The sequence below is a fragment of the Schistocerca americana genome, chromosome 1 (assembly GCF_021461395.2).
Source record: "Schistocerca americana isolate TAMUIC-IGC-003095 chromosome 1, iqSchAmer2.1, whole genome shotgun sequence".
In the NCBI taxonomy this organism is placed as follows: domain Eukaryota; kingdom Metazoa; phylum Arthropoda; class Insecta; order Orthoptera; family Acrididae; genus Schistocerca; species Schistocerca americana.
The window spans coordinates 344,828,453-344,850,635 of record NC_060119.1 but is presented as its reverse complement, the minus strand read 5'-3'; positions in this window follow the sequence as shown (position 1 = coordinate 344,850,635).

Here is a 22,183-nt window from a genome sequence, read left to right as displayed (position 1 = left end):
GCTTACGCTACCACCTGGAGAGGGTGGACTTGGTCTAGTGAACGTATATGAAAAGGCACGGGCGTTATTCGTCAGTACGATTTTCCGACAGTGGCGCGGTCAATTTCGCAATATCTCGGGTGCGTTGGCCGATGTACTAGCGCCCACTTCAATGCTGCCCCCAGTCGATGTGGGCCATATTTCATCGAAGCTGTCACATTACAAGTCTTTTTTTTTTGGAGGTTAGCTATGTCAGAGATTCCTTCCCAACAACACGACTACCGACGACGCGAGACGTATACCAACTCTTACTGCGCCGGTGCCCCAGGAATACCCTGGAAAAGAAGTACCCAGACAAGAACTGGCGACAGATATGGCGCGTTATACGGAACGTTTACATCCCAACGTCGGTACGCTCAACCTGGTATGTGGTGATAAATAGGAAGTTCGCAACGAATCAACGGCGGCACGCGATTCATTTGGCAGACACTCCATTATGTTTAGGCTGCGCAACAGTGGACACTGATGAACATCGTTTAGCATGTAGTGGGACGGCTCCAGTGTCGCACTTGGCACAACAGATATTGGCGTTCCTGTTACGCTCTGTCCCTCACACAATTTCATCAGACACACTTTTTTTCCCCCAAGAATCTTATTTCCCGGTCCAAAAAACCAATGCAGTGACATGGGTGCGGGGAATGGTGGTGGGCTACGTGTATAACGAATCGGAAAAGGACAAAATTGATTTTTGGCATTTTCTCCTGGATGGACACACGAAGCTGCAACAGCGTAAGAAATATAGGCAAGACTTCGCTAATTACTTGTGACTTACATTTACCGACCCGCCGGCCAGATGGGGTGTGACGGGTGAGAGATGAGATAGACGAAGGAGCCGAGATAGACATCGATCACACTTACGGACCCTTAGTTAATTTCGAGAAGACGACCCAGTCTTACACCAACGTCTGGAGAACGAGTCGATAGATGGCTCTCTTGCTCTATCGAACGTCGGGTCGTGAGCAGGTGTCACCCCCGACACGAATTTCATTTCATTGCTACAGGAGTATGTTTCTTTTGTATTTGTACTATCCGCAATTGGCTTCATGTCTTTCATTTGAGCATTTTCAGTTTTATTCATTTCCTTAATTAATTAAGTTTCTAATTAGCCACTATTTGTCAACATATGGACTTTGTAGACACTATTTATGCGATAGTACAACAACATGTATGTCAGCAAAGGTGGTAAGCCTGACATTGGATACAAACAAAAAAAAAAAAAAAAAAAAAAAAAAAAAAAGTTGGTAGAGCACTTGCCCGCGAAAGGCAAAGGTCCCGAGTTCGAGTCTCGGTCGGGCATACAGTTTTAATCTGCCAGGAAGTTTCATATCAGCGCACACTCCACTGCAGAGTGAAAATCTCATTCTGGAAACATCCCCTGGCTGTGGCTAAGCCATGTCTCCGCAATATCCTTTCTTTCAGAAGTGTTAGTTCTGCAAGGTTCGCAGGAGAGCTTCTGTAAAGTTTGGAAGGTAGGAGACGAGGTACTGGCAGAAGTACAGCTGTGAGTACCGGGCGTGAGTCGTGCTTCGGTAGCTCAGTTGGTAGAGCACTTGCCCGCGAAAGGCAAAGGTGCCGAGTTCGAGTCTCGGTCGGGCACACAGTTTTAATCTGCCAGGAAGTTTCAGGCGACCATAAGTTTACAACGCTCGTCGCTTGCCACTTTTTTTTTTTTTAAAGGAGGTGGGGGGAGGGCGTTGAAGGTAGAGCGATCAGGGGTCGTAACTCGAGGCCTGGTCACAGTGTCCCCCTCGTACGTCAAGGAATCAAGGAATCAGGGATGGGAAGGGAAATCTTTTGTGGGAATTATTATCTATTTATTTTTTTATTTACTGTTTTTAATACATTCTTTCTGTGGTTTTACTTTATAGCACAACAAAAATAAATGTATCTAGCACCGCTAACATTTCCGCATCTTACAGTTTTACCAGATTGTGCATATGGCCGGACTTAAGAGTTGTCAGGGGCGGTCAGTTTTATTGGCCACCTTAAGTGAATGACTCAGACTTAGTCTCTGAGTAGGCCGGCCGCCGGTCAGTTTTATTGTCTAAGACTGTACATAGTTCCGCGTAGTCAGCGCGTACACAACTTTCCTACTAGAGCGCGCCCCGCTAAGCACAACAGCGCAGGCGCAGCGCTCGTCCGTCTCCGCACCACGAGATGGCGCTGCCATAGAGATGGAAGAAATTCACTTCCGCCGATCCGCGTATTAATATGTAATGCAGCCAATGAGATTGCTGCTTACGTAGAACCTTTTCTGCTCGCGGATTGCACTCGCACATGAACACGCGAGGTATAACGAGTGTACAGACCTCCGGTTAGTCAGTCTGCATTTGTCTGCACCAGTCTCTACCAGTCTGCATTAGTGTACCAGTCTATAGTCAAATTTCAGTCTGCGCCTAATAAGATTACCATATTCCTGCACATAGCCAGGAAGATAAATGTATAGACCCTTTTGTCAAGTATCAGATATGTGAGAATAAGATTAACGTACCAATACCAAAAGAACTTCAGATTGTCAATTTTGGTCACTGTCAATCTGCTACTCTAAGCGTGAAAGTGGCATTTCCATCGTCTGACCTAACGGCAGAAGATAAACACGCCACGATAAGACCACGAGACATATTGCTGACACTCGCCTACTTCGTTAGAGCGACAAGTCAAATAATCTGATGGTGTGTGTACTGAAGGTCTTACACTACGTTCACCACAGACACACTTAAACACCCACTCAATACTGTTTATGAAAGGTTCCTATTAAATTTTAGCAATAAAAAAATCTCAGCGAGATTCGGAAATGGCAGTTAAGTAAGTCTGCATGAGTCTACGATATACAGCGTAATATTTTAGCACACTTTATTTAAAAAAAAGTATCGTATCTATCTGTGCTTGCAGACAGGATGTTAACAACTCAGTCGCCAAGTCTTTAATAATGAAATATACGTCATACGCAGTCAATCTGCGAGAAAAAAAGAGGTATGTGGATCGTCAATTACAGTAATAGTGAAACACCTCGAACTTTATTTGTTGAAAAGCACCAACTATTCAATAACAGGACAGACGACATGCTCCGTCCTCGTGTGTCTTTTTAAATTCCGAGACCAACCATTTCTGACTAACTAAGCGGGCATGTGAGGGAGGCATGGGAGGAGGCAAAGACCAGAGTCAAACGTAATAATTATGCCAACGTAATTCATCCTATCTTTGCCTCGAGTGACAAGCCACTTTCACCCGCTCTCTTACAAAGGTAAACAGCTGCTGCTGCCCTCAAGCGTTGCATGTATTAGAACAATATTCAACAAACTGCGCATACTTACTAGGCCTATGTTGTCGAAATATTTTTGACCTGGACACACTGTGGATGTGTTGTACACTTATAAGCCAAAACATTATGACCACTGCCCACTGTGTCCTTGGACGCCTCCTCGTGGCGTTGGGGGCACGTGACACGGTAACGAAATTATGTAAGCGTAGCTGATATGGACAGGGCATCATCCTAGCGAAGATATGGGCTGCAAATGGGGAAATCAATTGAGATAAGCGATTTGCAAAGAACAGCTTATTACTTCGCAGAGCCTGTGAACATCTCGAAAACGGCGAAGCTGGTCGAATGTTCATGTGCCATAGTGAGCATCTACGGAAAGAGGTAGAAGGACAGTGAAACTACCACTAGGCGCTAAATGGCTGTACGTCCACTGCTCTTCACATAACGTGGGGTTCGGAGGCTTCTGTAGACTGTAAAGCAGGATAGATGGTGGCCGGCCGGTGTGGTCGAGCGGTTCTAGGCGCTTCAGTCTGGAACCGCGCGACCGCTACGGTCGCAGGTTCGAATCCTGCCTCGGGCATGGATGAGTGTGATGTCCTTAGGTTAGTTATGTTTCAGTAGTTCTAGCGTTTCTGAAGAAGAGGAATTTGTTAACATCGAGTATAGATTTAAGTGTCAGTAAGTCGTTTCTGAGCGTAGCTATATATGGAAGTGAAACATGGACAATAACTAGTTTGGACAAGAAGAGATTAGAAGCTTTCAAAATGTGTTGTTACAGAAGAATGCTGAAGATTAGATGGGTAGATCATATAACTAATGAGGAGGTATTGAATAGGATTGGGGAGAAGAGAAGTTTGTGGCACAACTTGACTAGAAGAAGGGATCGGTTGGTAGGACATGTTCTGAGTCATCAAGGGATCACCAATTTAGTATTGAAGGGCAGCGTGGAGGGTAAAAATCGTAGAGGGAGACGCTAAACAGATTCTGAAGGATGTAGGTTGCAGTAGGTACTGGGAGATGAAGAAGCTTGCACAGGATAGAGTAGCATGGAGAGCTGCATCAAACCAGTCTCAGGACTGAAGACCACAACAACAACAACAAGTAGTTCGAAGTTCTATGGGACTGATGACCTCAGATGTTAAGTTCCATAGTGATCAGAGTCATTTGAACCATTTTTTGATAGATGGTGATCTGTGTCACAATGCTGGTGGACGCACTAGTGTTTATCGTACAATGTTGAACATGGAGCACCGAAGCAGACCACGCCTACGTATTCACATATTGACCCAACAGCATGGTCAATTACGGCTGCAGTGGGCACGGGCCATCGAGATTCCACCGTCGAGCAATTGAAACCTGTCAGCTCTCAGAGTGAATCACATTTTTGCTATATTAGGTCCTCAAACGCCGTCATCGGCGTGAACGGCGGTGCTAAACGTGCAGCGCTCCACGGACGCTGGCTAGGAGAAGCAGTATTATGCTATGGAAGATATTATCCTGCGCTTGCATGGGACCTGTGATAGTAATTGAAGACACGCTGACAGCTGCGAACCACTTGCATCGCTTCATGCTTGATGTTTTCCCATCTGTTCGCATCTCGGGCCCAGAACCGCGCTACCGTGGACTGAGGAGTATCATAATGAACTTACGTTGATGTCTCGGCGACCAAATTCACCTAATGCAAATCCTGTGGAGAACATCTGGGACGCTATCAGGCGCCATCAAGACGTACGCAAATCAACAGTCCGTTATTTACGCGAAATACAATACCAATGTGTAGACATCTAATGCCACACATCTTCACAAAAGTACCAACAAACTGTCGGATCTCTGGCAGTTGGTCACAATGTTTTGGCTGATCATTGTATACTCTTCGCTTTACAACTTACGTGGCGGTGATCGCTCCTTGATGTGATGCAGGATAATACAGAGGCCGTAGATAGCTTTCGTCCTGCTTCTGACAGTTAACCGCCTGCCAGTAACTGACTAGAAACATTACTTTCGAGAAAAGAGCAAAGAAAATATTTAAACACGAAGTCTAAGCGAACAAAGTTACCATTAAAGATGTCTTCTAGCTATAATTTTTGTCAAGACTTTATGAATTCTTAGTCACTTCACATATAACAGCAACTCGAAAAATGTTTTCATCTTTTTTCCTTGTAGTAGCTCATGTAAAAAGTTCAAATTACGTTATTGAAATAATAATAAATATATTTATCGTGGAATATGGTTAAAAGAAAACAACGCCGTTTTCTCCGGTAATGCTTTTACTTTCGTTAACTTAAACTGAAATTCCCCAAAATGGAAGATCTTCGGTCACATGGCTACGTAGATGGTAGGTACGCATAGTGATACTGCAGTGGGAAAACGGTAGAATTTTCGTCAGACAGTGTCAACAGTAGTTGTTTCGGATTACTCCAACAATTATCGTCTTTCTCAGATTGTACCCAAATGATCAGCTGAGAGCAGGTAACAAGGTTTTATCGGCATCAGTCAGATTATGGCAGGCTTCAGTTAACTGTGTTGAGGCGGAAACAAAACCGAAGTAATTAGTCATACTGGCCGTGTACTCAATTTCACAATAGCATGTTAATATCAGACATGCCAGTGTATCATCTTTATCACGTCGGCCGCGCGGGGTAGCCGTGTGGTCTTGGGCGTCTTGTCACGTTTCGCGCGGCTACCCCCGTCGGAGGTTCGAGTCCTCCCTCGGGTGTGTGTGTTGTCCTTAGCGTAAGTTAGTTTAAGTTAGATTAAGTAGTGCGCAAGCCAGTTTGGTCCCATAGCCCTTATCACAAATTTCCAAAATTTTCTCACGTCAAAAACAGGAGACAAACTACCGCCGTGACACTCTGTTCCACCTCTGTACAGCCACGGTATATCCTACAATTCCCGTGAAGTGCTTCGTGGAGGGTACTTCCCTTTGCACTGGTTATAAGGGCTTCTTTCCATTCCATTCACATGTGGACCGCTTGAAGAATGACTGCTTAAACAACTCTGTGAACTGTACCTGATCGAACATTGTCTTACCTTCGCAATCCGTATGAAAAGGACGCTGATGAAGTCACAGTATATTCCTAGATTCCTCAATTTAATTTCTTAACCTTTCATGGAATGGCGTCAGTCAGTTCTCAAGCGACTGTCAGTACTGTTTCTTCGGCGTCTCCGTTGCTTTCCCTCGTGGATCTACCTTACGTGCTGTCCTCCTTTGTATAGCTTCAATATTCCCTGTAAGACCTCTTTGCCACAGATTTCACGCACTTGAGTAACGTTTTAGAATGGATCGCGCGAGTGGTTTGTAACCGATTTCACTTCCATAGTGATTACATTATCCTAACCTTCTACCTATGAAAGATACCTGCCTCCCGATTAGCTTCGGCAGAATATGTGATCATTCTGTTTCATATCGCTACAAACCGTTCCACGTAAATACTTGTATTAGTTGACTGAGTTCAGATGGATCTTATTGTTTTTTGGTCATAGTGTACAACATTTTTCTTTTTGTGAAGTGCACAATTATATATTTCTGAAGTTTTAGCAGCTTGCTGCCCGACTTTCTGCTAATTTGAAGTCTTATCAAGATTTTTTCGCACAGTACATCATTACAGTCATCTGCATCACCTTCCGAATCTTTGAAGTTACTATTCATAATGTCAGTCAGGTCATTAATACACGAGATTACTGTACGACATACTTCCATGGCTACGCCTTAATTTACTTTTATATCAGCCGATGACTCTCCATCCAGGTTAACACACTGCGCGTTCCTGCCAAGAAATTTTCAGACCCGTCGAATTCCTCTTGATACCCAATAGTGTCATACATTCGATAATAAGTGTAGGTGTGGTACTGAGTCAGCTGCTCCCCAGAAATGAAGAAATGCAGCACAAAACTGCATGGATTCACTGCTTTCAGGAAGTTATGAGAGATTAACACGAGTTGCATTTCTCATGATCGATGTTCTGGAATCAATGCTAGTTGGCATAGAGGAGGTCATTCTGTTCGAGATACGTTATTACGAAAATGGTTCAAATGGCTCTGAGCACTATGCGACTTAACTTCTGAGGTCATCAGTCGCCTAGAACTTATAACTAATTAAACCTAACTAACCTAAGGACATCACACACATCCATACCCGAGGCAGGATTCGAACCTGCGACCGTGGCGGTCACGCGGTTCCAGGCTGAAGCGCCTAGAACCGCACGGCCACGCCGGCCGACCATACGTTATTACGTTTCAGCTCAGAATATGTTATAAGATCCTAAAAGAAATGGGTGTTAAGAATACTGAACTGTATTTTAGTACATCACTTCTGCTAAGCTACCTGTAAATGGATGTGACCTGTGCTTTCCTGTAACTAGAGGACAGAGTTCTTTGTTTCTAGAAATTTTATTTCATCCTATCGGCAACCAGGACGAAGTATTGACACACATCTTTATTAATTAAATCGATTATCATTTCCCATGTACAGGATAAGTGGCACCACGAAGTCAGTGAGCCATTAGGGGACTATACAGATGAAAGGTGCAATTTAGGGAACTGAAACTAACTGTCATGCGCATCTACAGCATCCAATGCTAGCTCTGTGGAATTCATGCTGAGCGATGGAGATGATCTCTCGTTCCACTGAGATACTTGCTTTTGAAGATATTTACCAGTACGACAGTTACAGCCACGCTACTGTCATCCTCAAAGAAGTAAAGGCGAATAATCCCAAACGAAGCGACTCCACACCACACTGTGACACAAGAACTGTGCAAGGGCTTGCTGTGGAGTTCATGCGGGTTTACATCACTCCAATAACCCATATTTTTATTCACTGAACCACATAACTCGAAATGACCTTCATCTGACATCAGGATGGTGTGCAACATTTGTGAAATTTGGCGAAGGAGATCACGCATGGTTAAGCAGAATGTTTCATGTGAAACCCAATCGCGAGGCCTAGTTTCCTTTGCAGCTTATGTGGGTGGAAATGGAGATCTTCGTGCAATATTCTCCTGAATGAGCATGACGACGAGCAGATCTTTTTGGGCTACACAATGGTGCAGCACGAGCATTTTCCACGACTTCTGGTGTCCGCACAGTTCTCTCACTTCTTGCCTGTTTGCCATTGCAGACAGAACCTGTTGTTCGAAATGCACGTACCCACCTCACAATGGTCCGTCCATCTGGAACTTTCCCATGTCATCCCAAGTTGAAATGTTGCCGAAATAGACGTTGAGCAGCAATAACAGAGTCGTTATTCTTAAAATAGCTTCTACGTTGAGCAGCAATAACGGATTCGTTATTCTTGAAATAGCTTTCAACGTTGATCAGCAATAACAGAGTCGTTATTCTTGAAATAGCTTTCAACAGCAAAGCAAGATGCTGTGCACTCCACCGCTTCATATCACAGTCACACTCGAAATGGCAGCTCATTAGTACACGAATGCGCCACGAGCCGGCGCGCATTCCTGCAGTACATCATTGTACTAGGCAAGTCAAATTACGCTATGAACGCTGCCGCACCCTGTGTACGTAACCCAACATTCATTTTGTCCATTCCTTAAAATTCCACAAGAGTAATAAAAGCAGTATGGATGAAAAGGGGTCTGGATGAATGATTTGAGATAATGTGAGTAAAAGCAGAATGAAATAATATCTGTAGATAAGCAATGTTGAAAGGTGGCTACACTGTGCCACTGCGCCAGAGATTGCGCCAAAGAGTACTATTAAGCCGCCTCCACAGTGCGTGTTTAGAGTTCGTAGCAGTCAGTGGTTGTCGAGAGTTCATAGCAGTCAGTGCTACCAGAGAGCTCGTAGAGGACAGTGTGTGTTAAGAGTTCGTACTGAGATGTACTAGTGGGCACTGCTTGTCGTGAAGTCGGAGTAAGATGTTGTAGTAAAGAGTGTTGTTCCTTGTCTTATGCAGTGATTTGATGGGAGAGATAGCAGATGTTATTGTAATGAGTGCATTTCGTCAATATATGAAGGTAAAATTTATTATGTTCCTTTATTAGTTGTGTATCTGAAATAATGTGTCACTACAGGTTCAGTCAACAAAGCATCTGGCTTGTGTTCTTGGATTAGAGTGTAATTGTGATTTTTTTTGCGTAATTATAGTTTTCTAATTTTCTTTTGTCACGTCTGTATAGTTGGTATTTAAAAATTCTTGTCTTGTTGGAAAAGAACCGTGCCAGATGCATACGTTGAGTCACACTCCCACATACAGAACAGTTACATTTGTGCTTGGATTTTGTAGGTTTTTTAGTTGCTGGGGACTTAATTAATTAACTGTGTTTACTGAAATTTTCTTACATTGTTCTTTGCAGTCAGATAGCGTAACAATTCTAGTCAGGGCCAACCGATTACGAGACTTGCGTAATCGTACATACAAAAAAAAAAAAAAAAAAAATCATTTTCAATCTTAAATATTTAATTAAGCCCCCATGCACGTGGCGACCGCTGCTTCGGATCGTCCCTTGGAATTGTTCTGATTGTGAAAATTGTAGACTGTAGTATTGTTGTAGTAATTTGTAGTTTATTAATTGTAGTCTATTTTGCATGTGTAGATTTGGTAATTGGCATTCTTCTAATGGTATTTTTCAAAATTTAATTTTTATTGCCTTGTATACGCGTTTGACAAATTAGTGCAATTATTTCAATTGTTCGATTGATCGTGTCTGAAGGAAACATCTAGTGTGAATAGTATTGTTGGAGATAAGGAGTCATTGTGTGTGATTTTCGAACAGTGACGAATTTTTTGTGTATTTTGTAAATGATTACGCGATCTATGAGAAAGGCAAAAATGATGACTAGTGAGAATAACGAAATTGTTGATATGGCGAACTCGCCAACAGAGGAAAACAGTATGGTGGATAATGGAGTTGAAAACAATGTAATAAGTCGGGAAAATAGTCCGGAACCATTTCAAAATTTTTCTCAATCAGAAAATTTACAGAATCTGAGACTAACGACAGAAGATTCTGGAATAGCATCGAACACAGATAGCCTTACGGCTATGACGAAGGAAACTGGTTTTGCGGGAAATGTTAGGGGCGAAAAGAATTCTGAACAATTTAATATGGAGCAGTTGATGGGTGCAATATTAAATCTGGGATCACAAATGGAAACAATTAAAACTGAGATGGGAACTTTACGGGCTGAATTAAAAACTGATATGGGAACAATGGAAACTCGGTTAGGATCTGAATTTAAAACAGAGATGGGAACTTTGGAAACGCGGATAGATTCACGAATAGGGACATGTTTCAAAAATATGAAAGATGAATTAAAGAAAGAAATCAGGGAAGAAGTACAACCGATTCTGAATTCTCACAATAATAGATTAATTGCAGTAGAAATCAGACAAAGGGAACAGGATAGAGAACAGGAAGAAAGAGATCGCGTGATAGTACAGAATTTTTCAGAGTTAAATTTACAACGTGCAAAGGATAAGGAAGAAATATTTGAAAGAATCGAGGAATCCGTACCAAATGACAGAATAAATAATCTAACGCGACAATATGAACAGTTAACTACCAAATGTGTCAATACTGAAACCCGAGTCGCGACACTTACGGAAGATGTAAACAAACAGAAAGAAAAAATAGGTGACTTATCGGAAAGAGTTGAGGAAATTTCAGATAAATTGACAAATCTTAGTTTACATGGGGACAGAGATTCGGATGATACAGCCCCATTACCATTTGCAGAAACCGAAGAGTATCAGAACATAAATAAGCATGTTGAGAATCAGGGAAAATTTAATGAACGCGTGAAAAGGGAATTTGAGGCATTACGGAAGCAAGTCAAGCAGATCGAAGGCGAAATTGTAGGAAAAGATAGCAGAAGAAATTTAGAATCACAGGTAGCAGAGGGGTTTGAAGAAAATAATTTGTTTCATTTACGGGATGCAACAAGAGAGCGCCAGGCGCGCGAACTTTACAATAATCGACATTCGGACCGGGACAGACGCGGTAGGTCTTTGTCGCCACGAGGCGAAAACTTTGATTATAAACACTTTTTGACTGTTCGGAAATTTAAGATCTTCCGCAATTCTAAGAATGACATACATCCATGTGCATGGCTAGATCAATTTATGTACGCACTTCCACCAAATTGGCCACTAAGTCACAAACTAGAATTCATGTGTGGATATTTAGAAAACGAACCGGCGACGCGGATGCGCGCACTCATTAGAGATTGTAATAATCTAAATGATTTTTATCATGCATTTCTATCGGCATATTGGTCCGAAAACACACAAGACAGAGTCAAACACAGTCTTATTATGCAGCGTAATTTCAAACAGTCTGAGTTCCGCACGCCGGCAGAGTACTTTGAAGATATGATTCGAAAGAATCAGTTCCTGTCCAACCCGTATAGCCCGACTGAATTAATTCGCATTTGTTTAACTAAGCTGCCACAATCAATAAGACAAATTGCTTTGGCCGGAAGATGTAAAGACGACATTGAGACTTTTAAGACTTTGTTGCAAGAACTTGAGTATGACAACGATGACGGGACCTCTTGTAACTTTTTCAGTAACAGTAATTACATTAGATTTTCAGAGAAAAGTGATAGTGGTCGGAACGGGCGTTATATGGGTAATTTTGAGAATGATAGACGTAACAGACAGGACAATAGATACCAGCCCTATGACAATAACAGACGTTCTAACAGAAATTACACAGACAACAACGGTAATTCGTATCGGAATGATCAATCATACGGAAACAGTAATCGGTATTATCAGGACAGAAATTATTCATACAGTAATAGAAATTCTTACTACAGAAATAACCAGGGTAGTAGGTACAACAATAATTTCAGAAATGACAGTCGAAATTACACAAGAAGTAGTTATGCAGACAGACAGGAAAACAGAAATTTTAATAACAGACACAGCCAAGAATTTGCATCTAACAGACAGGAAGGACCTAATTGGCATCCTTCACGTGACAGAACTTCTGAGAGACAAGTGCAAATCGTAGAAAAGGATCCGCGAAATGACGCGAATACTCAAAGACGTGACGCAAACAATCGACAATGACTTGTAGCTTCGGCTTCTGGCAGCAATATATACGGTTCAGAAAGTAATGACACTACGACTTTACACTACGTACGCCTGGAAGACATGAGAGACATTTTATTAGACGAAAAGGAAAATAATGTAGACGCATTTTTACACCCTGTTATTGAAGTATGTGTGGGTAAGAATAAGTTCACTGCAGTATTAGATTCTGGGAGCCCACTGAATGTCATTAGTGAATCAGTTTTTCGTATATGTGAAAGAACTATTGCCTGTCCTGTGTTACCTATTTCTAAAACTACAATTCGAGGTGCGATTTCTGGAAAAAGTGTGGAGGTCAGACAACAGACCAATTTAAATTTCATTTGTCAAGGATACGAATTTTCTGCTAATTTTATTATTGTTCCATTACTCAGTACACAAATTATTTTAGGTATGGAGTTTCTTAACGCACATAAGGCAATTTTGAACTTTAAAGAAGGAAGTGTAAATTTGACTGTTGCCGGAATGCCGAAATGTTTAAAATTTTTCGAGTGTTTAACAAGATCTGAGTCAGATACAAAATGTTTAAGGTTTCTTACTTCTGATGTTTTCGTTGAGCATTATGACGACAATGTGTTTATTCATGATAATGACAATAGATACAGAGACGCGATGGATGATATAATTAATAGCGAAGAATTAATTAATGAAAAGGTTAAGAAAGCTGAAGTGCCAGATGACGTTGCAAGAGAAGAGCTGCACTACATTTTGACTTCACATGCTACAGTGTTTAGTCGTCACACAGGAACTATACAAGGCTTACAATATTTATTTAAAGTAAAAGAACACACACCATTTCGCGGAAAAACGTACGCTATTCCTTTGGCTTACAGAGACAAGGTTAAGAATGAACTTCAGTACATGTTAGATCAGGGCATTATTGAGCCTGCAGTCAGTCCTTATACTAGCCCATTACACGTTGTTCTTAAAAAGGATGGGTCAATTCGTTTGGTTCTGGATTCCAGACAGATAAATAATATCATCATTCCTGAAACTGACCGCCCACAAAATTTAGATGAACTTCTTCAACATTTTCATGGAATTAAAGTTTTATCCACGATTGATATGCGCGCAAGTTTTTGGCAAATAGAACTCCACCCTGATTGTAGAAAATATACTGCCTTTTTAGCCTTTGGTAACTGTTACCAATTTCGAAAATTACCGTTTGGACTTACTGTATCTTCAGCAGCATTCATTCGTAGCTTAAATGAAATTTTACCTGTTTATCTTCGTGACAACATTACTTCTTATGTTGACGACATTCTTATTGCTAAATGTTCTTGGAGTGAGCACAACAAAATTTTGGACTCATTATTACGTATCTTTGCACGAGTTGGCATGACAGTGAACTTGGAAAAATCTGAATTTGGTCGTTCTCAGGTGAAATTTCTCGGTCACATTATTTCTACAGAAGGTATTCTTCCTGATCCAGAAAAATTAGACGCTATTCGTAATTATGCTGTTCCTACCACAAAACGTGATGTTCGTAGTTTTCTTGGTGTCTGTAATTTTCTTCGACGCTTTGTTAGATTGGACGATTTGGCCACACCTCGTTTATGTGAACTATCCGGAAAGAAATCTAATTGGTGTTGGGATGAGGAAGCTCAGTCAGAATTTGAACAGCTACGTGATGCTTTAGTTGCTGCTCCACTTCTTTCACATCCGGATTTATCAAAAGAATTTTGTTTGGCGACGGACTCATCATACAAGGGCCTAGGTGCACATTTATTTCAAGAGATAGAAGAAAACGGCGTTGTAGTACAGAAGACTATTGCATTTGGAAGTCGTGTTCTTTCTAGATCCGAAAAGAATTATTCGATTACGGAACTTGAAGCTTTGGCTGTTGTTTGGGCTTTTACAAAATTTCGCACATTTTTGTTTGGCAGACATTCTAAGGTTTACACCGATCATCGAGCTCTGGAATTTCTTATGTCAACAAAATTAACTAATGGCAGATTGTCACGATGGGCGTTGTACCTACAGGAATTTGACTTTAGTATTGTTTACATACAGGGTTCTTCTAATATTGTTGCCGATGCTTTATCACGTGCACCTATGGGTTTGAAACAAAGTGCTGAAGAGGACTGCAAGGAAAACAATTATTGTTTGATGTATATTCAAGGTGTTGCTTTTGAGAACTTTATTTCGTCTTCGCTCCAGGACATCGCTAAGGAGCAAAATAAGGATCCAATCTGGAAGGACATTAAGGAGAAGTGGAGGAGAAAGGAAAGCGTGGCGATTAGACAGCATTATTTAGTTCGCAATGACATTCTTTTTAAACGAAAATCGGTCGACAACTCCGTTTGGTTAGTTTGTATTCCTGATGAGTGGGTCAATAAATTGATTTGGTATACGCATCTCAGTTATGCACACTTTGGTCCCAGAAAATGCTTTCACAAATTACGAGAAAATTGTTACTTCAGTAATATGGAAAAACGCATTCGATCTGTTCTTGCCAAATGCAAATTATGTCAAATGGCTAAGCCTCCAACGATTTCTCACAGAGCACCGTTGTTTCCCATCATTCCAGCGAAATTAAAGGAGATGGCTGCAGTCGATTTGTTTGGTCCAGTGGTTCGTTCTATTAATGGTTTTGCGTACATTTTCGTAGCAGTGGAGTTGACGTCAAAATATGTGTGTTTTACACCGTTACGCAAAGCAACAGCTCGTTCAGTATCTAACGCTTTTATCAAACATTTTCTTAAAGAAGTTGGTCACGTTGATAAGGTTATATCAGATAATGGATCACAGTTTCGTTCTAAAATTTGGCTTCGTACTCTACACCGTCGTAAAATTAAACCAATCTTCATTTCACTTTTTCACCCTCAATCTAACGCTTCAGAGAGATGGATGAAAGAAATCAATAAATTGTGCCGTCTTTATTGTCATCAGAATCACAGAACTTGGGATCAGTATCTTCATATTTTTCAAAATATTCTGAATGAACTCCCTAATGATTCAACTTCTTTACCGCCTCTATTGATATTAAAAAATAAAGCACCGACAAATCGCATATCTGAAATCATTCCTTTTCCGCCTTCACGGAAACTGCGGCATTCTGAAGTTGTTAACCTGGCTCTACGAAATATTGCATCTGCGGCTGCTAGAAGACAGAAATCAGCTAGACGTCCTGGTCGTTCAAAATTCTTGTCGGTTGGTCAAAAGGTATTAATTAAGTCCCACCGTTTGTCTCACAAAGGAAAAGGCTTATGTCGCAAATTTTTTCTGCTTTATAACGGTCCATACATAATTCGCAAAATTATACATGATAACACTGTTGAAGTAGAAACTCTTAAATCTCGACGCTCTAAGGGAATACATCACATATCAAACGTTAAAATTTTTGTGGAATGACATACTTTAGAGAACTAACAGCTACATGTAAACACGCGGAGAGTACAAGGATACCGCGCTGTGTTTTGGCGGCGGCACATACTCAAAGCAACAGTGAAGTCTGCGCGCCGCACAAGGCAGTCGTTGACCGCAAACAATTGCTTCCTACGTCACGCGCCTACAGCTGATCGAGCGCTCAGTGCGAATGCACTGACAGCCGTAAACAAACACACAGTTTAATTTCTCCGACTAAATTCAGTATAAAGCTATAGTGACTTGATGAATTCTGTTATTAACATTCAGTATTTTGCAGGATACGGTTCTATAAAATATTTAAGAACTTCAGGTAAACTCTGTGTGTCTCCGACGTTAAGACGACCTGCTATCGAGAAATTTTCAGGAAGAATGTAATTTCCAAGAAGAAACTAATAAACTAAAAAAGGTAACTATTAATTGAGTTTATTTTTCAGGTAACAAATTTCCACTTAGGTACGTACTTTAGACGTAATTTGCTGCTCGCGATTACGTGATTCATACTTTGTGCTAATTTTATGTTCTATGAATTTACTTGTGAAGCGACGTGCTTGCGTACGTTAACTGATTTTGACAATGATTATTAATGAACTGGGTTGTAACTTGTGTATATTATGCATCGCTTGGCTGCTATGCTTTTTCACTGACTGATTTTGACAATTATTGATTAATGAACTGGGTTGTGACTTGTATAGATTATGCATCGCTTGGGTGCTATGCTTTTGCACTGATGTCATATTTTTTTATTATGTGCCTGCTGTGCTTATTTATTTGAATTATAATTGTAACCTGATTTATTGTGCTGATGTGTTTAGTTATGTAAGTTATACTTTGTGATTTATCTGCTTGTGCCTTCATGTTTGCTTATTAAGATGACATATGAATATTTATTTGCTTATGCTGATATGATGCTAATGACCTGTTTATTACGTAAGATATATGTTTACTGCTATGCGTATGGATTACATATTTACACATTTCTGTTTTGTTGCCATAACTGCTCTTTAATTTGGTGTATAGAAATGCTGATGTACTGTGTATAAACATAGAGTTTAGGTTACACTGTGGTATTAATTATAGATTGTTCGGTTGGCAGAGCCTCGTTGTAGGAATTGTGCTGCATCCACTTGTTGACATTTTGTTCTCTACTGGTATATTTACTCGCTATTGCTTGTTTTGCTTACGCTCAGTGCCTTATATTTTTAAGATAAGAAAATTCACTGCTATAATTCGACGAACCACATTAGTACAAGAAAGTCATAGAAGTCACATGAGCTGAGGTTTTATGGAAGCTGTATAAATTTATGCTAATAGGAAGGAAGCTAACGACATGACATACCAACACTAGGTTTAGACCATTAACAGTTATTACACTGCATTTTTCGTGAGCAATTGAAATAGGAAGTGACACTTGACACAAAAAATACTCCACATGTTTGCTTCTGCTATGATTCTTGAAGTGGTGTACACACTGTGAAATATTATGATCATTCACACTCCGTAATCGTACTTAATTACTGAGAGTTATTCGAACTAAGTCTGTTAGAGGTCAGGTATGCATTTCTTTTATTTAATGATGGACAAGGAACCAAAATATATCTTATAATTTATAATGAGTAGAAAATTTGGGTCAGATGGATTACACAGAGGTTGTGTGTTGGCAATGTGTCTTCGGATTGTATGGGATGCTGAATTGAAGTTGCATTAGGATTTTATCTGTACTTGTTCAAGGAGACTGACTAGAGGAAAGAGTTGTGTTGGAAGTGAGATGATATTGGCAATGAGGTTTATATTTATCGATGTATTATTATAGGTATTGAGAGTATATGAAGTTGTTTGTGGACAAGAGGTAAGGTGATATTGGTGCTGAGGTTTACATTTATCGACGTATTATTGAGGTATTATTGAGATTATGTGATGCTGATAATTATTGGAGTTTTGGTGGATAAGAGGTAAAGTAAGTGAGGAGCATATTTTTTTTTGTTGGTCTTATGGAACAAGAGGATGAAGAGAGCAGACTAAAACACTAAAATAGAAGGAAGATAGTCTATACACACACTTTGTTATATCACTAAGCAGTATATACTTTTTTTTGAAGAGAGGAAGTAATTGCATATCGTGGCTCACTGACAGTTGTTCAACAACAGTACATTTTGATCTGGCTTGGCAAACATTCGTCTTGACATGATGACTATGACGTTGACTAACTATTATTGACTATTATACATTGCTGCCAGTACTACTTGATACACATGATGAACATCAGATTTAGACAGAATTTCATTTACACAATTAACACTATTCAGTTACACAGTAGTACTTAATGTGGATGAGAGATGAGTGAGTGTGTTCTGTGTGTTTTCCTTTACTAATCCTAACCACCTATCTCCTAAATATTATTTTATTTGTTTGTAGTGGCTTGCACTGACACCCATAAATATTATAGGTTTACTGGTATTTGTGTATTGTAATAGTTAATAGGACAATTATCTGATATCATTTGTGTGTTTGTTATGATTTGTATGCTACTGTAAAAGCATTTGTATGTGCATTCAAACTATTGTTCATGCCTGAACTGTCTGATTAGTGAAGATAAATATTCTGAGCTGTTACCTGCACTTTTCAATATGATGTGTGACACTAGGACATGTTTAATTTGTGCTCATAAACTCTGATGAACTGTGTGATCAGTGCTAGTGAATTTTATGGAACTGCTTCTGCTAAGAAATGTGACTTTTTGGTGTCTGCACCTACTCAACATTGCTGGGTGCAACTGATGAACTGTTTTTACTGAAATGATGTCACTTGTTGGTGTCTGCACCTGCACTCAACATTGCTGGGTGCAACTGATGAACTGTTTTACTGAAAAGATGTCCCTTGTTGCTGTCTGCACCTGCTCAACATTGCTGGGTGCAACTGATTGACTGCTTCTACTGAAACGAAGTCACTTGTTGGTGTCTGCACCTGCTCTCAACATTGCTGGGTGCAACTGATGAACTGTTTTTACTGAAATGATGTCACTTGTTGGTGTCTGCACCTACTCAACATTGCTGGGTGCAACTGATGAACTGCTTCTACTGAAATGATGTCACTTGTTGGTGTCTGCACCTGCTCAACATTGCTGGGTGCAACTGATGAACTGTTTTTACTGAAATGAAGTCACTTGTTGCTGCTTGCGCTTACTCAACATTGCTGGGTGCAACTGATGGACTGCTTCTACTGAACTAATGTGACTTGTGCTGGGTGTACCTGCTAAACTTTACTGGGTGCAACTGATGGACTGCTTTTACTGAAAAGATGTTACCTGTTGGTGTTCTTTTTTTTGTATAAACTAATTATTGAAAGCATTTTATGTGAACATTTGTATAAACTGATTTTTTTGTATGTTGTGTAAACTATTATGTAAAGTCACATGTATGAAAAGAAGTTGTATTGCTTACTGTATTTCATACATTAGGTTAGTGAAAGGTCAGTGCAAAGCCAAAATTTTTAACTAATTATGTGATGTTTAGGTATTAATATTATCTTTTATTTTTGTCTGTATTTTTGTGGACGAATTTGGTGGTATTTTCACCACCAATGCTGGCAAAAATACCATCAAATTCTGGCCTGTGGAGGAGGGGCATATGAAAGGTGGCTACACTGTGCCACTGCGCCAGAGATTGCGCCAAAGAGTACTATTAAGCCGCCTCCACAGTGCGTGTTTAGAGTTCGTAGCAGTCAGTGGTTGTCGAGAGTTCATAGCAGTCAGTGCTACCAGAGAGCTCGTAGAGGACAGTGTGTGTTAAGAGTTCGTACTGAGATGTACTAGTGGGCACTGCTTGTCGTGAAGTCGGAGTAAGATGTTGTAGTAAAGAGTGTTGTTCCTTGTCTTATGCAGTGATTTGATGGGAGAGATAGCAGATGTTATTGTAATGAGTGCATTTCGTCAATATATGAAGGTAAAATTTATTATGTTCCTTTATTAGTTGTGTATCTGAAATAATGTGTCACTACAGGTTCAGTCAACAAAGCATCTGGCTTGTGTTCTTGGATTAGAGTGTAATTGTGATTTTTTTTGCGTAATTATAGTTTTCTAATTTTCTTTTGTCACGTCTGTATAGTTGGTATTTAAAAATTCTTGTCTTGTTGGAAAAGAACCGTGCCAGATGCATACGTTGAGTCACACTCCCACATACAGAACAGTTACATTTGTGCTTGGATTTTGTAGGTTTTTTAGTTGCTGGGGACTTAATTAATTAACTGTGTTTACTGAAATTTTCTTACATTGTTCTTTGCAGTCAGATAGCGTAACAATTCTAGTCAGGGCCAACCGATTACGAGACTTGCGTAATCGTACATACAAAAAAAAAAAAAAAAAATCATTTTCAATCTTAAATATTTAATTAAGCCCCCATGCAATGTATATCAATTTTGGCGACAAGTGAGAATGTTCTTATGTAGATGTGGGTCTTTGACATCGGAGAAATGGGGGATAGGATAGTCTGTAACTTCACCTTTAGCTCACTGTGCTGAAAAGCGCGGGCAGTTTTCATTGTATGTACGAGAGGAAGGAACTAGGAATTTCAAACACTTGAATTTTTAGAGCGCTCATTGGTCAGGAGTCACCACACCCTCTGGTTAGGCCGGTAGGAACTAGTGGCCAGGCGGCAAGAGAGCACTCACGCTGGGGCTCTGGACTGGATGGATTCAGCTTGTTAACGGCTGAGCATAATTGCTCACAAAGAGGAGATAGGAATGAAATACTTCAGGCAATAATAAGTGATTATCTTCTTTTTCAGCTTACTTTAGAAATATTTGTAGTAAATTTTGGACGGGAGAAAATCTATGTAGGCAGGTAGAACTTGTGCGTGTGAAAAATTTGTGTCGGTAATTTGATAGATTAAGTTTCATTATGTCGAAAATTAAGTTTTCGAAACAGTTAGGATTTAAATAAAAGTTTGTTGCTATTACTTTACTCGGTGTAAAGAATGCGTGTGACGAACATGGGTAATTTTGTCACCTTGCACATACCACATGGGGCAGACAAAGAAGGTGAACGGTGTGGTTTTAAAAGTACTTGGTACTGTTAACATTAAGCAGGAACTAACAAATCTTTTTCGTATGCTTTTCAAGTAAATAAAGTAGTCAAGGAGACGGCGTTTCAGTTAACAAAAAACATTTACAACAAAAAGAGTCTCTCGTGGAACTGCAAAATGCGACACTACACAACAGTAATTAGGCCCGAAGCTCTCTACGCATCTGAGACACTAAACCTTCAACACAGAACTCTAAAAGAGGAATTAGAAGTGAAAGAACGTAAGATAATGAGGAAAATCCTAGGACCAAGAACTAAAGATGGGGTACATTATCCAAAACCCAATGCAGAAATATATAAAAATATCTCCAAAATAACAGACACAATGCGCATGAGAAGAATCCAATTCATGGGGCACTTAGAAAGAATGGACTCAAACAGGTTAACGTACAAAATCCATACATTTTTAAACAACAAAACTACAAGACCGAACTGGTACAAACAGACGGAAAAAGACCTGAGAGAATTAGGGTCTCCAAATCTACATGATAGAAATGAAATCAGACAAATCACAAACACACGGGGTTTTGAGGAAGAAGAGAGAAAAACTAACCGACATACATGGTCTACGCAACGAAAGCTAGCCCATTCGTTGTTCATGAAGGAATATTGGGCGAAAAGGAAGGCCAACAAATGTTGATTACGCGTGGTCCTAAGTGATCCATCCGCGAAGAAGAAGAAGAAAGTCGTTAAGTTCGATCTTGAATTTGTAGGAGTAATTTCGGACATTTTAAGCAACGGGAGATTGCAGGGGGTAACGTTACTTTTGAGTAAAAGTAAATTCGCGAATGGAAGTAATACCAGCAATACGTGGGAATAACGTACCGGAAGACAAATTTTGGAATGTGGGAAACTTTTAAAAATAAACCGCGAGAATTAGAGGATCGACGACGCGTATGGAAACTGTAAATACAGTGTAGAATAAAAATGTGATATTGTGCAATGAAATACGCTGTTGTAAAATTTCGTGTACTATTTTGGAGGCAAAGAGCAATTGAATCCACTCAGCCTCAGCTACGGTAATTTTGTGGTTCCATAAGAGAGTCAATCTGAACGTATTTTTAAAGTCTTTACTAGATCCCAACTGAATAGTGGGAGACGTAGTAATTTGCCAATCACGTAAGCGAAAAGTATATATCCAGGAGTGATAATAAAAAATAGGCTAGATATGAAAACTGATTTAGAAATGACGAGAAGGTAGCGATATAGATGCTAAACTTTGCAATTACAGATATTCGTTGCTTGGCTCAGTATCTAAAACGTATGTGTGAGTAAATGCGAGAGATCGAATGTTTACGCTTGTGGAAACCATCTCACCTTGTCCTTGGGTCTAATGTTGAGAATTACGAGACCAAAGTAGTTTAATTGAAAATTTAGAAAC